This window comes from Engraulis encrasicolus, chromosome 13 (genome assembly GCF_034702125.1).
Source record: "Engraulis encrasicolus isolate BLACKSEA-1 chromosome 13, IST_EnEncr_1.0, whole genome shotgun sequence".
Lineage (NCBI taxonomy): Eukaryota > Metazoa > Chordata > Actinopteri > Clupeiformes > Engraulidae > Engraulis > Engraulis encrasicolus.
This window is the reverse complement of record NC_085869.1, coordinates 14,328,259-14,342,980: the sequence shown is the minus strand read 5'-3', so window position 1 is coordinate 14,342,980 and position 14,722 is coordinate 14,328,259.

Here is a 14,722-nt window from a genome sequence, read left to right as displayed (position 1 = left end):
ACAATATGAATCAATATCTCTGAAGCCGTGGGAGCATATTCAAAAGGCACAACCTGTTGGCAAGAATACATTGCAGCACAATGGCAGTGTGGCACACATTTATACAGAGGTTATGTCAATGTCAATAACAAAACCTGTGTGTGTGTGTGTGTGTGTGTGTGTGTGTGTGTGTGTGTGTGTGTGTGTGTGTGTGTGTGTGTGTGTGTGTGTGTGTGTGTGTGTGTGTGTGTGTGTGTGTGTGTGCATGTATGCACGTGTGTATGTACGAGCGTGGGTGTGTGTGTGCACAATAGTGGTTATGCCTGTGTTTGTGCGTACATGCGGTCCTGTATGCCTGCGTGTGTGCGTGCAAATGGCAGGTGATCTAGCTGTAGTAAAAAAAAAAAAAAAGACCTTATGACATGGCCGGACAAATGATAAGTAAGCACTTTGAACTTAAATCCTGAGCTGCGGTGAAGGTTATGGACCACAACTAAGGCTGTGTGACATAAGAAACTGTCTCACTGCCACAGAGCTTGGCGGGACAGCCATATACTTGGCTAGCTCTGGCCTTGGTCCTGCCTGCTGTGCTGGGTTGGAGACTTATAGAAGGGATTGTAGTAAAAAAAAAAAGAAGCAGCAACAAGTAACTCAGGTAATGAGCACTGCGGCAGATGTTTTATTAGCCGATAAGATTGCTGTGTGGAACCACAAAGTCTTGCATTGCCAACCCAGCATATCCAGCATGCTCTTATCAGACTAATCACTGCTGTCATCCAGTATCACCCCCTCCAAAACTACCTAAAATTGGTTAAAATTAAAAAAAAAAAAAACCCTAAATGGATGTGTTATTAATTAAGAAGGCCAGCATAGCTCAGAGCACTTAAAATGGATTACAAATTGGGTTTTACTAGCAAGTATTGCTCTGTAACGTTAATTGCTGGGAAGAAATTACATAAATCAGCCATCCAATCCTCCGGTGACTGAATTCAGAAATGTGATTCATTGTCCCTGACGAAGCCCCAGTTTCTTTTAAAACCTACAAAATCTAGTCCAAGCTGCCTCGCTGAGAGCAAGGTCTCTGTGGAGTTGCCTGTAGGCTATTATACATGGGAATATTGGGTTGATAGTAAGTAGCCTAATTGAACAAAGGTTACAGTACTTTTAAAATGTATCCCACTTGCGAGTGTGAGTAATTGATGGACTAGTATTACAGCAGAGCTCGGGATTCATATTGTTATGGCGTATCCCACTATAGAATAGAACGCGTGCTTTAAAATGCAATACGTAACTTATTCCTTCAAGCAAATCAGTGTGAATAACGCACTTTAATTACTTTGGATTATTTGATCTGATGTATTGTCATGCCTTTTTTTCGTATAATTGCTCATTTTGCCTTTAACAGTCAGATTTTCTCGATCCCTTTCTCCTGCCGCATCATGATGCACAGCGCCCCTCCGTGTAAGTCTCACAGAGGGCATGGTCCCTGCGGAGGTCCCTGTACTATACATGGGAACATTGGCTTGATGCAGGGGCGGAGCACTGGTATTGGGACAGGGGGGGCGGAAGATGTGTCAGAGGCGTTGGGCCCACGAAATATCGTAGAATGGGGCCCCTACAAGATGTTTGGCAATTGAAAGCCACTGGCACTGGCCACTGAAATTACTGTGAAATTACTATGAAATAACAACTTATTAGCGATCCGTAAAGTAAAGTGTTACCGCTATTTGCACCCGGGTGTAAATAGTCTTTGTTGTTATTTGCACCCGGGTGTGAAAAGTGAATATTGCTATTTGCACCCGGACGTGAATAGTGAATATTGCAATTTGCCCCCGGATGTAGTCTTTGTTGCTATTTGGTGTAAATAGTGAATATTGCTATTTGCACCTAGGTGTAAATACTCTTTGTTGCTATATGCACTCGGGTGTAAAAAGTGAACATTGCTATTTGCATCCGCTTTTAAATGGTCTCTGTTTCTATTTGCACTCGGCTGTAAATAGTGAATATTGCTATTTACACCCGGATGTGAATAGTGAATATTGCTAATTGCACCCGGGTAAAAATACTGTAGTCTTTGTTGATATTTGAACCCGGGTATGAATAGTGAATATTGCTATTTGCACCCGGGTGTGGATAGTGAATATTGCATTTTGGACCTGAATGTAAATAGTCTTTGTTGCTATTTGCACCCGGGTGTGATTAGTAAATATTGCTATTTGCACCCGAGTGTGAATAGTGAATATTGCTATTGCACATGGGTGGAAATTAGCCTCATGAGCCATCCTACGTACTTCGGCCAAAGGATTGGCTCCACTACAAGTCTGGTCGTGCTTCTCTGTGGAGTGCCTGGAGCAGTAGGATTTTAATTGCAACGCCCCCCAGAAAACAGCCAATAAGCGAATAAGCGCCCCTCGTGGGGGAAAAAGGGGGAGGACGCTCGTGACAATGACGTACACATCTGCGCCAGAGCCATTGGTCTACGATATGTTGTTGTTGAGTAACTGCCGGCGATTGGGTGAGAGGTGTCCAATAATTTCAAACCATAACTGAGTGCAAACTTCCTGCTTCTTGCAATCACTTCAGAGCAAACAAATACCAGACCATAAATACGAAATGAAATGGTAGTATTATGGGATGGTCAGGACCAGGCTAGGTGTAAATAGTCTTTGTTGCTATTTGCACCCGGGAATAAATAGGGAATATTGCTATTTGCACCCAGGTGTAAATACTGTAGTCTTTGTTGATATTTGCACCCCAGTGTGAATAGTGAATATTGCTATTTGCACCCGGGTGTGAATAGTCTTTGTCGCTATTATTTTGCAACCGGGTGTGAATAGTGAATATTGCTATTTGCACCCAGGTTTGAATAGTGAATATTGCTATTTGCACCCAGGTGAAAATAGTCTTTGTTGCACCCGGCTGTGAATAGAGAATATTGCTACTTTTGCACCCAGGTGTAAATACTCATTGTTGCTTTTTGCACCCGTGTGTAAAAAGGCTTTGTTGATGTTTGAACCCGGGTGTGAATGGTGAATATTGCTATTTGTACCCAGGTGCAAACAGTCTTTGTTGCTATTTGCACATGGGTGTATATAGTTAATATTACTATTTGCACCCGGGTGTAAAATAGTCTTTGTTGCTATTTGCATCCGGGTGTGAAAAGTGAATATGTTCTATTAGATTATACCACTATGTCAAAGTTAACATACCGGTAATCCAGTTTACTACGGAGCCAGGTTCTTGGAACAACCCCTTTGTATATTTGATTGATATGGAAAACATATTACCAAAAGCTGTACACAATTATTGTTCTGAATTGTTTATGGCTCTTTCTACTATAAAGGTTCAATCCCCAATGATTCTTGTATCCTCCGCAGAAAGCAAGGAGACTAACTGTCTGACAATGACGAGTCAAAGGTGTCAAGTTAGGCGCATCGTTTCAGAGGCTGCACTGAATTTGTGTTGGCAGCCGCTATCCCAATATTGCAACATCCTGTAGCATGTGGTTAGGGTCTCCATAGGTGGATTTGAAGGGTGCACAGGTGCGACCTCTGTCCCACTCAAAGCCTGTAGAGGCCATAAGGCAGGCTTGGCTGGTGACATGCATAATGTGGCGTATACCTCCTCATACACACCGAATAACCCTTGGCCATTGATGGGTGAGGGCGGTGAGGAATTTGTTGGGCGAGAGTGATCCATCTCAGCTCTTTAACTTTCATCCCTCTCTCTCTCTCTCTCTCTCTCTCTCTCTCTCTCTCTCTCTATTCCTTTTCTTCTCATCTCATCTGCAGACATGGCATTGACGTGATAAAAAGGCAGGTGCAATGAACCTGAGCATATCAAGACATGCCACAATTAATCACCGCCTTTGTGAGAGGATGTCATCGGCCATCCCCAGAGACAGATGTGTGATTTAAAACAAAATGGCATCCGAAAAATGAGAGAGGGACTGGAAGCATTCCTTTTTGGTGCCGAAATGGATCGTTTGTTCCCTAGATGTGAATATTCCAAGACAAGGCTGATATAAAAAATATATATGATTTATTCACTTCCATTCAAAGAAGCGGGGTGTCTTTGTGAGGCAGACCATTCTTTAGAGGAAGAATATGCTGTGTGCAAGTGGGGAGAGCTGCCAGCACTCACAAATGGGAATTCATGGCAGTCATCCTGAAATCCTCTTAAATGCCTGGGACACAAAAACAGTAGGACGCAAGGCATACAAATGTGGACAGCCACTGCACTGTTTTGAACACTGATAGGGAGAGACACATTTACTGTAGATTAGACAGCAGATTAGACAGTACATAAGGATACCTTTATATGGCAATGATCAAAACAGAAGACGCCAAAGTAGCATCTCATCTTCAATTTTTTGATGCCTTTTACACTAGGACGATTATGAGAAAAAAAGCATTTTATGGGAAACGTCTTAAGTTTACAAACCCCAACTCCGATGAAGTTGGGACGTTTGGTAAACAGTGAATAAAATTAAAATGCTATCATTTTCAAAACATTCAATCTATTCATTAGATGGAGAATAGTGAAAAGACAACATATTAAGTGTTAAAACTGAGAAAAAAGATTGTTTTGGGGGACATATGTACTCATTTCTATTTTGATAAATCCAACACGTCTCAAAAGAGTTGGGACGGGGACAATAAATGGCAGCAAATGTCGAGGAAGACTAAAAACAAAACAAAAGACAACACTTAACAGTCAAATACATTAACCGATGAGATGATTTTATATAAAAAACAGTGTTAATTCCTATCTTGGACATGATTTCACCAGCCTAAATGGTGGGTGTATTCCTTGTCATGTTTTTCAATGTTTTCCTTTCTGTAGTGCTTATAGTGTGACAGGTCTTGACCAAAAACCCACCATTTTATCACCTGCTGGTCCTTATGATGGAGCCAAACTGTTAAAACATAGTAGAGAATGCAATTTGACCTTACTATGTGGCAGTAATCGAAGATCTCCCTTCAAAATATAATGCATGAGTGGCTTTTCATGCTGTTTAAAACCCATTTATACCATTCAGCACTGTATTTAACTCTACAGATGAGTGAGAACATCTTAACCAATGCACTACTGCACCCGCATGCCATCATGGAGGCTGACTTTTGAAGCTAGCACTAACACAAGTTGGATGGTCCATTTTCACTGTAGCACAGGTGTGCAATGCTCTATTATTGTCAAAAAGAATGGACTTCTACAACTTCTGCTGACTTCTGTAAGCAAAGGACAGTTTCCCATGTCTTCTGGGTCTATTTCAAGTGAGCTCAGGTGCTTAGGAGAATGTTACACCCCTGTATCATTTTCATGCATTAAGCATTCTTAATATGGTCAATTTTCAATAGCTCTAATTCCTGGAGTGCTAGAGTGAGACTACAGCCAATATATATTTCATGATGTCATGAACCTATACAATGATTTTATTAACAAAAATATGTCTTATATACACTGAATTGTGCTAAATCAAAGGGAATTCAAAAATGCATGTAATAACTATGGTAATTATTCCCTTTGCATCTTTAATTCTGAGTGACTCAGCCTCTCTGTGATGATCTTATACCTGGACACCTATATTGTCCGTCAGTACAATTCATTTTGAAATGTTCTTCTTTGTTGTTTTATCTTATTTGGATGTTTACTAAATTTCACTGATCCCCGTCCCAACTCTTTTGAGACGTGTTGGATTTATCAAATTAGAAATGAGTACATATGTCCCCCAAAACAATATTTTTTCTCGGTTTTAACACTTAATATGTTGTCTTTTCACTATTCTCCATCTAATGAATAGATTGAATGTTTTGAAAATGATAGCATTTTGATTTTATTCACTGTTTACCAAACGTCCCAACTTCATCGGAGTTGGGGTTTGTACATGGCAATCTTGCCGTCCCCAGTCTGGGGTCGGATTGAACCATTTGGCAGGCCGCATCTGGTCCCAGGGCCTTATGTTTTAGACGCCTGGGCTTGAGAGTGACTTGAGGAAAGGTGAACGCTGGAGGCGCAAGCTAGCATGCTGGGCCTGTATGGCTACTGGTGGAGATAATATGCTGAGAGGATGAGTTTAGATGCTGACCCTCCACAAAGTTTCGTCCAAATCCGTTGATCAGTTTTTGAGTTATGCTGACAGACAGACAGACAGACTCGACTGAAAACATAACCTGCTTGGCAGAGGTAATTAACCATTTTTGGCAGAAGAAAAATAGGTTGACGCTGCCTACTGCTGGATTAGCATTTGTCAGTATTCATAGACACCTTGGAAATAAAAACCTTGCCAGGTAGGCTTTTCCTTCCACTTCATTACACTTGATTTCACAAATCAGTCGATCCACTGGGCTTACGAATTATGTTAATTGATAATAAATGGACCGCTGCATGACTGGGACTTGAATGTGAGAAGAAAATTAAGATAAGATGTCCACATTTATTTTTATGAAGCCCTATGAGTCATGCTGAGCAAACCACAGTGCATCACCTTTCCTTTGTAGCCTACATGCACATTTAGTCTGAAGGTCACCTACCAAACTGTGCAATCCAACTTTTTTTTTAAATAAAATAAAATAAACAAAGCACCCTTAATCACAGTTGAGCAGCTCTATTCCAAGTCATTGGCTGTTGCATGGAGGAGTAGGAAATGATTGACACCGTAGGAGAGTGGATCTGATGATCCTTTGCACAAGAGCGTGCTGGAGTCAGTCCCTTGAGCATCCATGTGTGTGCCGTGGCTCCGGCAGCGGCACCGCCTTCAAATCCCCTTCCTCATTCCTCTTATCCCCCATCCAGCACCTGGAGATCATGGGGATTGATTTCTAAGGAGGCCAGACTTCATTACATAGGCTGATATATACTAGGTATATATTACAGCAGGCGGCACACAAACATGCTTGCCTCTGTATGTTGGTGTGTGTGTGTGCGTGCGTGCATGCATGCACCTTTCTATCTCTTGCTCTCTCTTACACTCTCTCACCTCTACACCACCTTTGAAGTACATTATTCGCACTGAGCAACTTGCTAGTGTCAGGAAAGGGGACCAGAAAATGGTAGAATTAAATGTTTTATGACATTAAAATATGTTTTGCACAACCCCTTTATGGCCTTCAGTGCCTGTGCTCCACTGCATGAGCTTGAAAAGTGATTAATCAATGCTTACACTGCAAAAGCAATTGTATACCCAAAGCCCAAGTGCAGAGGTCTTTTTTGAGGTCAGGTTGACACCTTTTTTACCAAGCTGACGTATTTGTGGACTCAGTCCAAAGCCAGCAATGGTGTTACACTCCCAAATAGAGGAGGCGGTAAATGGTCTGTCAATGCACAGCGACTGGGCAAAGAGACCGGGCAGGACAGAGGAACAGGCAGGGTTGCTGACCTTTGGCTGGGCCCGGGACACAGTCATCTAAAAGGCCCCCTCACCCAATACATGCAATGTAATGAGGACCCAATTCTACCCCCCCCCCCTTTCTCCTTTCTCCCAGGGCCCAGGATAACTGACCCATTTGTCCCCCCTTGTCAGCTTCCCTGGGTACAGTACTGTACATTAGCTCATACACGCACAGGTCTCTGGTTTGGACAGGGTCTCTCCATTTTATCAGGCTGACGTACCTGTGGACACAGTCCAATGTTACACTCCATATTACAGGAAGCGGTAAATGGTCTGTCAATGCACAAGAAAAAGACTGCTGCAGGGCAGACGTACACTATAGTACACAGAGAAGCAGAGCCGACACTAGGCAAAGGCAGACAAGGCGGTGACCTAGGGCGTCAAATTTGTTGGGGGCAGCTGAAAGCCTCACAGAATTAGAATGTGAAGGGTAAACAAACATCAAATTTAACATTGACGACGTTTATTCATGGATATTCAGTATTTGTAGGCATTTCAGCTGTGCTCCATAAGGTGTACAACCCTGTCTTTACAGATGACAATTTCTAAATTTGTGAAAAGGAAAGGGTGTGTTCATCTAGGGCACCAGATTCACTAGAACAGGCCCTGGTGAAGCCAACAGAGGGGGGACAAAGGGTTCAGCTGTCCTGGGCCCATGGATGTGAGGGAGATTGGATCATCATTACATTGTATGTATGGGGGGGGGGGGGGTTCAGATGACTGTCCTGGGCCCAGGCAAACCTATCAGCGGCACTGGTGGCTAATACACACATAGGTCTCTGATTTGAAGAAGGGTGTCGCAGGGCAGGCAGCTCTAAAAATAGCCCTGGCCATTTCCATGAACTCCAAGAGAGGCGTCAAGGGAGCGAGTCACAGCCTCAGCCGCAGTCTGCCCTGCCGGTCAGTCACACAGTGCGCAGGGGGCGAGCCGCGAGCACGAGTGGAGTAGAGCGCACTGGATGATGAATACAGGGTCAATCGATAGCCGCGTCAAAAGCCTTACTTGAGAGTAATCACCGCCATCTCGGGGAGGAAGCGGGAAGCAGGAACGGCAAGCGTGATGATAAGGCCGGATTTGCGCACCGGCCCTCCTCACCTCCTTCCTTTTGAGTCTCTCTCTCACACCTCCCCTTTCCCCTTTCCCAGTTTTTTTCGCTCTCGCTCAAATTTCGTCCAGACCTGCACACTCCACTCTCTCACCTCGTGATGTAGTGATGTAGTGGCGTCGGTGTAGCCTGCCGTTCAGCCCTGCTGCCGCCGCGACTCGTCACAGAGGTTTAAGCTTTCATTACTGGCCAATCAATGCTAAGCTCTAAATCAAACTGAGATCAAATGGCATACGAGTGCCGAGAAGGTGGCGTGACATATGGGACATGGAGAGATATATCGATACATCTGATCATCCCCATAGTGGGGGTCAGAGTTCTATCCACACTACCTGCACAGCAAACATGTCCTTTTAATGAATGTGCCTGCACTGACACACCCAGCCAATGTGTTTACAAGGTACCGGTATATTGAACACATGTATATGTAACCCATGTATTCCTAAAAAAACAACAGCAAAAAATGCCATTTTTGAGAAAAGGCAATAAAAAAACATTAAATAAATTACATTTGAAAGCTAAGACCCCCATCTTGCATTAGAACATGTTGATTGTGCTACACATCTCGCATCTTAAAATGCAATGGAAAATGGAATGGAAAAATGGAATGGAAACATGGAACAAAAGTCGCAATTTATCGTTATTAACTATGGAATTCCAGAGATTAAACTCAAATTATTTGTTTGACAGCCCTAATATGTATATATTTATTCGCCTTGTGGTGATCTCTGTGTTCATTGAATTTACTCTTAATCATTGATGTGACTGTCAATGAACTTTAACGGCCTGTCATTCCTTTTCAGACCTACTTACATTATATTATGCTGCTAATCTCACATGGCTACCAAAAGGTGATGGTTCCCCAGTAATGATAATGATAAGGACTCTGTTTGAGCAGGCCATCTAGCCAGGGATCGTTATTATTATGCGCAGTCTCATCCTTTCTTTCCTTCAGAAAGGACTTGATGTCACGCTCGGAAGAGCCACCTAATAATCTCCATCGCGTTCCTCTCCGGTGTATACGGCAGGACTGTACTGGCCATCTGGCATAGCGGACATTTCCCGGGCTTTTTTTCACATAGGGGCCCACGAGGGTGCGGGGCCCACCGGTGAGTCCGTTCTGCTCCGTTAGTTATGAGGGGGGGCCCTTTAAGCCAAAAGTTCCCGGTCCCTATTTCTCTCCCAGTCCTGCCCTGGTGTACGGAGCTAATTTGTGTGAGGGAAAAATGGAGCAAGGAGCACGCAGAGAGTGTCAGAGCTCCTCAAATTACATCTCACCTTCACACCCTCTGAAGAGGACCATTCTGAGTCAATTCATTTCTAAACACAAACACAAACACACACACACAAGCGCACACACGCGAGCATTTGCACGCACGCACGCACATACACGGATGTGCGTGCATACACAAACACACAAACACACACACACACACACACACACACACACACTACCAACACTCCCACCTTTCCCCACTACACACACACACGCGCGCGCGCGCGCGCACGCACACACACACACACTCACTGAGTCGTGAAACGAGGGCTGCGTGACTGAGTGCACTCTGCTTGCTTTGAGTAGCAGAAGGCATCAGTAATTGTGGTCAGGCACGTTGACCAGGGCTGGAGTCCAGAAACTCCTACTGAGACTGCTGTTGGGAGTACACAACAACAACAAGCCTCTTTGAAATCGAAAACCATTACATGTTCTTCACAAGTCTGACAAACAAAGTAATTATCTGACCTGCCTGTCCGATCATGGTTGGAAACCAATTTACTCACTTCTACGGAAAGCTGAATGTTTGTAAAGGTTAATTTCATGTAAGCAATACAAGAGAACAATATCGGGTAGTGTGTGTTAACTAAATGGGAATCAGTGAAGACACAAAACAGTTTGTTTTTCTCGTAATTGACTGTCCGTTCACACTTACACACACACAAATCCTCGAATTTATTTGACATGCTTTCCCAGAGCATCCTCTGTGGTCATGGTAACTCAAGGTGACCCAAAACGATTTGACCGAGATTCTCCAGTCCGCCATCTCAGTTCTTGGGATCATTATGTAAATTTCACATATCTAGGGAAAAAAGCCTGTACCATTCTGGTGAAATCATATGGTTCTCCGGGTACATTCTGTATAGCACTATTCTGGTTTGGTGCAAAACACCTGCTTTAAATTGAATGCAAATCGCATTTTGAACACATTTTAAATGGTGAACCGTAAAAGGGCTGCATTGACATACGACCACTCTCCAGTCGGCAGAGTAATCCAATGTGAATTACAGTGTAATGCCTTGCAATTACCCATTCACACATTCCTGCTCGACAGTGGTAATGGCCGGCTCATTGGGGGCCTTATGGGGTGCAGTCTCTTGATGGCGGACATATCAGTCTAGTCACGCTTCTTCACCCTCAGAGCTTCTCTTATCCCCATCAGGGCCGTAACCAGACATTTTCAAATACAGAGGTCAAATGCTGCGTGCTGTAAACCAGTGTTTCCCAACCTTTTTGGCCTCATGTACCCCCTAAGCCTTTTTGTTGTGCCATGAGTACCCCCTCATTAATGATCTCTTCTCTATCCTAATGTGACTGCTCCATACATTTGCTACTATTACATTTTCCCAAGTACCCCCTTCAGTGTGCTCGCGTACCACTAGTGGTACACGTACCCCTGGTTGGGAAACACTGCTGTACAGCATACTGTGCATTTGGAATGCTTCAAACACTTCAGTCAAACTCTTAAGTTTGTTTTCATTAATCACTGCCTTGAGGATAAATGGGGTTGATGTATACAGACTAAATTTGTCATTGTGATATCATATATCGATCGTATATCGATTTTCATCATACATAAATGTGACATTACTGAAGAAAATACAGAGGAAATGACCTCTGTGTCCTCCATGGTAGTTACGGCCATGATGACATACACTTTATATTTCCTAAATCATTTTCTCGAGGTCAAGAGGTATAAAAAGGTGAGATAAACATTGGTCCAGAGATACTGTAGGGCAGGCAGTGACCACAAATTCCCCAGGTTCAAAGGATAATGCCTTATTATTTGACACACTTGAAAAATACAAGAAAATCCACTTTGTCCTACTTTTCCAAGCCAAACAAAAGTTATTTCAATGACTTTACTGAGTATAGAAATAGGCACGTCCCAGGACGGTTCCTGCACGGGGACATTTTCATTGATTTTCATCTCTGACTCCTGGTCAGCCCATCCTGAGGAGGTGAGGGCACTGTCACGGATCACTCAACTGTATTTATTCCACTCAGGGACAGATATAGCCATTTTGGGGTCCCTAGGCGAAATATAAACATGGGGCACTCAAAAGTCATTATAGCCTACAGTAGACATCAAATTCTGTGTTTTCTTCAGTTACTTTACATAAGTGACAAATTAAGATCAAGCCTATGATTTTCTGTTTAGCACGACTGGTGTGACAGTTGGGGCCCCTATGGCGGGCAGATTTGGTTGGGGCCCTAGGCAACTACCAAGGTTTGCCTAATGAAAAGTCTACCTCTCATTCCACTTACAGTAGGGAAGCCTCCAGTCAGGGGCAAAGGGGCCAGTTGCCCCAGGCCCAAGTAGAGGAGGGGTCCAGAATTGGATCCTCATTACTTTGTATTGAGAGGAAGGGGGGCTTTTAAATGACTTTGTACCGGGCCCGGCCAAAGCTATCAGCAGCACCCCTGATTGCACTACCTTCAAAGACTTGTCTTCATACACATCTGCTGCTGTCAATCTAGTATTCTCTGATAGCACTCTTTCACAAAATCCTTGTACTACCCTTGAACCAAAAAAAACAGCTGGCCCTTTTAAAGTAAAATATAAGCCTGTACCTACATAGATATACACAGTAGGCTACGGTAGTGGTAATCCATCAGTGTAATTGCTGAAGTTGTACCACAAACTGGTCAGGTTGTTTTTTTATCAGTGGTAGGCTATTTATGCTAGTCACCTCATCTTGAGGTGGTGAGGACATATCACGGATCGATCCCTCAGCCATACAATATTTATTTCTTCATTCCACTACCTCCATACACTTGTACTGTCAGTCTAGCGTCTTCAGGTCCAGCACTCTAACAGTACCAGGGGAATAGCGAGCATTTCCCGGTGGGACCTGCACCATCGTCAGCCCCTATTTTCAGAAATGTAATTTTTAAAAACATTTTTTACATTTCTGAAAATAGGGCCCCACAAGGGTGCAGGGGCCACCAGTGAGTCAGTTCAGTGCCGCTAATTATAACCGGCCCCTTTGAGCCAAAAGTGCCCGGGCCTTTTTTCTCCCCCAGACCAGCCCTGAACAGTACCTCCATACACTTGTACTGTATCTGCCGCTGCTGTCAGTCTTCAGGTCTAGCACTCTTACAGTAGCCTACTGTAGCCTGTTCTTTTGTGTTACTGTTCTGAAGAAGGCACTGATGTCGCTACACATGAGCCTTGTTTTTAATATGTCCATGTAGGACTTAATTAATTTAATTTGTAATGCCTTAGTCAGAGAATTTGTTCTCATTTTTGAACCTGGAAGTACTGTAGCCTGGTAAACAAAATCCTTGCACTACCCTTGAGCCATTTGATTCAGCGGGGAACCCTCAAGGCAAAATACAATCCTCAGTGATGTAGTGCCTAACTGAAGTTGAGTGAAATTGATCAGCCTGTTTATCAGAAGTAGGCTATGGCTAGACTATGGCTAGGCTTGGCTGTTGTGTAAATGGGAAGGCTGGCTGTGTGGTGCTGTAGTCTAGTTTGTAAACCAACTCTTTGTAACACACTTGATTTTGTACTCTGCTGAATTTCGTATCTGCTTTTAGTACCCATCTGGGTTTGAGGTATAAAATTAGCCTGACTAAAAGTCATCTTGTGCCAAACAATTTAATTGCACTACAACAGAAAAAGCTGACGTCGATCCTGAAGAACGCTCAAAAAATCTTGTAAGGTGTCTCTACCATGTCAAATGAAGCAAACCTAGACCAGACTGTAATGTAGACTGTTTCTCAATGGGGGCTCTACAGCTCAGTTGTGAATGGGGGGCATAATTTGTGGGGGGCATTATTTATTATGGGGGGGTCTATTTCATTTTTAAATACTAGGGAGGTCTTGGCAGGCTTATGACATAAAGCAGTCAAGGGGGCCTTGGCAGGCTTATGACGATGCAAACGGGGCCTGCGTAGACATACAGTTTAGCACAAGTGCGTAGGCAGGCTTTCAGCAATTCTAACAGTGCTCATATCGGGCAGCATCAGGAGAATCAAAGCCCAGCGTGAGACGCTCTAATCCTGTGGTCAGCCTACTAAGATCAGATCAACAACAAAGCACCTGGGTGCCTGTGCTCTGTTCTTGTCTAAATCTACCCACTTCTGAGGATGGATGCTGCAATTAACCCCCCTTTATGGACATTAAACAAAAGGCATCACCTCCGTCTTGCTCTCTCTTGCCCAAATCTTGGTTGCTGTGAAGGGCAGGGCAGCCATTGGGATGAGGAGTGTTGGCTATCAGGCTCCTCAGTAGGGGTCCCAAGTGGTTGAGATGAGATCCAGTCAGAGCTTGATCCAACGCAACGCACACATGCTGTTATTGCATTTGTGAAAGTGTGCATGGGAGGGAGAGAGAGACGGACAGATCCAGAGAAGCAGACAAGGGAGTGATGAAGGGGTCGCTTGTCCCGGGCCCAAGGACATGGGTGGCCGATTCGGTTCAAGGATTCAAGGATTCAAGGATATTTATTTGTCATGTACATAGAGACACTTTCGTGTCACTTGTAATGAAATGCATGGCCGTTGCAAAACAAGTGTGCAGAAGAAGGGTGAAGAAGAAATAAAATAAAAATAAAAATAAAAGGTGTGTGTGTGTGTGTGTGTGTGTGTGTGTGTGTGTGTGTGTGTGTGTGTGTGTGTGTGTGTGTGTGTGTGTGTGTGTGTGTGTGTGTGTGTGTGTGTGTGTGTGTGTGTGTGTGTTCAATCAAAGTAATTAGGAGGAATTCAGTAAGCAAATGGCATGAGGAAAAAAGCTCTTTCTCAGTCTTTCAGTTCTAGCTCTGTGACAGCATAGTCGCCTTCCAGATCTCAGTTTTTTAAATAGTCCATATCTTGGGTGTGACTGGTCTTTGGTCTCCACTGCATTGTATGTATTGAGTGAGAGCAGGCCCGCCGGCAGGGGGGTTTAAAGGGGTATGTTGTCCCGGGCCCATGAAGATAGGGGCCCCATAATTGAGTCCCCATTACATTGTATATATTGGG